The following is a 2,967-nucleotide window of genomic DNA, read 5'->3' as shown; positions in this document are numbered from 1 at the left end:
GGCGATCCCCACGCCACCGCTGCGCCACCACCGGCGACCACCGCCCCCACCCTGAACCCTAAGATAGATAGTGGGGTACCTCTCTAGTGAGCCCCCCTCCCCGATGCGGCTAGTTCTTCCTTCACCCCGGTGAGCCCCCCTCCCTCCCGCCGCCCACCCCATGAAAATCGACTGGCCCAAAATCGAGAGCAGCATCGCAAGCAAGAGCAAGAGCAAGAGCAGCAGCGCAAGCAAGAGCAATAGCAAGAGCAGACCAGGCAGGGGACCGAGAGCAAGAGCAGAGCAGCAGTGCGGGCAAGAGCTAAAGTAGCAGCAGCTCCTACTAATGTGTACGTCGCTGCCGAGGGAGCGACGCCACGGAGGAAGTGGCCGGTGATGCCACCATGGATGGAGCCGCCCCATGTCGGCTCGAGACCGAGCGCTGGCAGCACCGTGAGATCGAATCAAGAAGAAAATGAGGTGATTAGTGTACAACCTCTTTGGTGGCACCGATTAGGCTACAGCTTCATCCGAGGAAACGGTGATGATGATGCTCTTCCGGCGGTGCAGGTGAAGACGATGGTGTGGGAATGGAGGTGGCACGAAAGACGAGGGGAACATCAGGGCAGCTCCTTGGAGGTGGAGGACGGGGTGGCTGAACCGGCGAGACGACAAGATCGACGATGGATCCTCATTTGGTACGATGGATGAGGGACGTCGAGGTGTTGTTGTGGACGATGTCGTCAGGGAAGAGGCTCTGGCTGGGTGGCGGATGGAGCAGGGTGTGGGGCTTCGTCGCGGGTTTTCGCGGCCTCGGTGTATGAACGGGTGGGCGGATGGGATGGCAGTGGGGAACCATGGCTTAGGGACGCGCTTGTCCGAAATGTGGGGTAAGTTACGAAAGTACCCCCACCAATTTGAGGCGGTTCTTTCGGTTCAGGGGTACCACGGGCATTTCGTGTGTCGGGATTTCACAAGAGGTGGGAGTTTTCGCACGCGTTGTAATTTCGGAGTAGCAAGGTGCGGGTTGAGATGGAGGGAGTTGTCGGAGCACGACGAGACAAAGATATATCTTAAATATTTTGGGCTAACAAGGCGCGGGTTGAAATTTCCGGACAAGCCTAACGTGTACTATACCAAATCAATGCGCACTACAAATGTCATTCAAAACTTTGGATTCATGTTATATTCAATTAAAATATTTCTCTACGTGTATAATGCATGCAACCTACTACTCAAATGAACGTTGCAGTGCATTCCAAACATATATACTACCACTTCAATATGAACTAAATTTGAATTCATTTCTCTATTTGAATAAGATCTACAGTAATGATTGTTGTGAAGTCAAAGCATTTGAATTCGTTTCTCCGTTTTAATAAGATCTACAATCATCATTATTGTCAAGTTAAACCATCGTTTGTGTATTATCTTCACAACACACCACATGATTAGTCTCGAGTTACATATGAACTATGTGTACTATATGAACTCGAACTCGATTTTTTGAATCCACTTTATGTTGATTTCAAATCACATTACATTTTATCACATTATGTATGGTGCCCCGCTTCCTACGCCTACAAGTATTTAGATGTGAGTTGCAAACACCACACATTACCATGAATTCAAATAAAATGTGAGAATGTTCGATATATAGTATTGTTTAGATTGTTCGATATTTAGTTGTAAGCTGCAAACGCCACACATTATCACAAATTCAAATAAAATGTGAGATTGTTTGATGTATAGTATGGTTTAGATTGTTCGACATTTAGCTGTGAGTTGCAAACGCCATGCATTATCACATTATGGTATAACATGTGTACAACACGTGTATCACCGCTATATTCATGCATGCATATGTTTAAAACACTATGATCTCCTATTCAAATATATGAATCCACTTTCATATCAAATTATGATCTTTGTTAGTCTCTTACACCCACACAATCCTCTAACCTTTGTAGCTACCACTAACTTTCTCTCGTGCATACACACGCCCTCCTCGCCCTCCCCCTCCCTCGACATTCTATCCACCGGGCACATTCATTTTTTTTTCTTTAGGTCGTTCTCCCAGAGTCTCCACAACTCCTTTCCGACACACACCGATCGATAAACCTCTCCAGTGATGCCTGCCTACAACATACACACGCACCTTCAATCTCCTCCTTTATGTATCCTTGCCTCGTGTCTCTCATACGGTCACACACATGTGTAAACTCTCGCCCCTCTTTTCAACGATCTCACAACCGCACACTCCTCCCCCTATCTAGCTAGTAGCTGGGCCTCTCGCACCACCTCCTAGCTCCATTCTCTCTGTCTATCCGTCTTGCTGGGCCTTATTTGCCTCTAACAAATGGACGTACACCGACCGATCTCTCGCTATACATATAGCTAGCTAGGTCTTTATAATTCGTTTTTACCCACGCGTCGATCGATCTACCTCATTAGTTATGTCTCTCCCTTCCTCTAACAAACAACAATTGATCTACCGATCTAGTTAGGTTTGCTTACCAAACACATGGTTCCCCTTCATCATCCAAGGATGCGTCCCGACAGATCTATCATGCACAGGCACACACAGAAACACATCCCCACTCTTATTGATAACATTGCAGTTCCACCCTCAGTTTGTCTACTAGGCCTCTCCCACCATCTTCGAGAAGCAACTCCATCACCCATCCAGCACTCTACCCTCCCTCCCTCTCCCTCTCTCTCCTCTCTCTCTCTCTCTCTGTCCCATCATATTCCCCATCCTTTAGTTATGTATGGATGCCGATCGATCTCCCTCAAGACATAGCTGGGTCTCTCCTTCTCAACACATATACGAGTCGTTCTACCTCTATAGTTAGGCCTTTGCCTACCCCTCCCCCCACCCCCTCCCCTCCACAGACACCGATACATTGAGCGCTCTAGTCATGTCTCCCTGCCACACACAAACTTGACATGTGCCCTCTGACGTTCCGGTAGGTTAGTTGCCCTATA

Source organism: Triticum dicoccoides, chromosome 1B (assembly GCF_002162155.2).
Source record: "Triticum dicoccoides isolate Atlit2015 ecotype Zavitan chromosome 1B, WEW_v2.0, whole genome shotgun sequence".
NCBI lineage: Eukaryota > Viridiplantae > Streptophyta > Magnoliopsida > Poales > Poaceae > Triticum > Triticum dicoccoides.
This window is presented reverse-complemented; position numbering follows the sequence as displayed.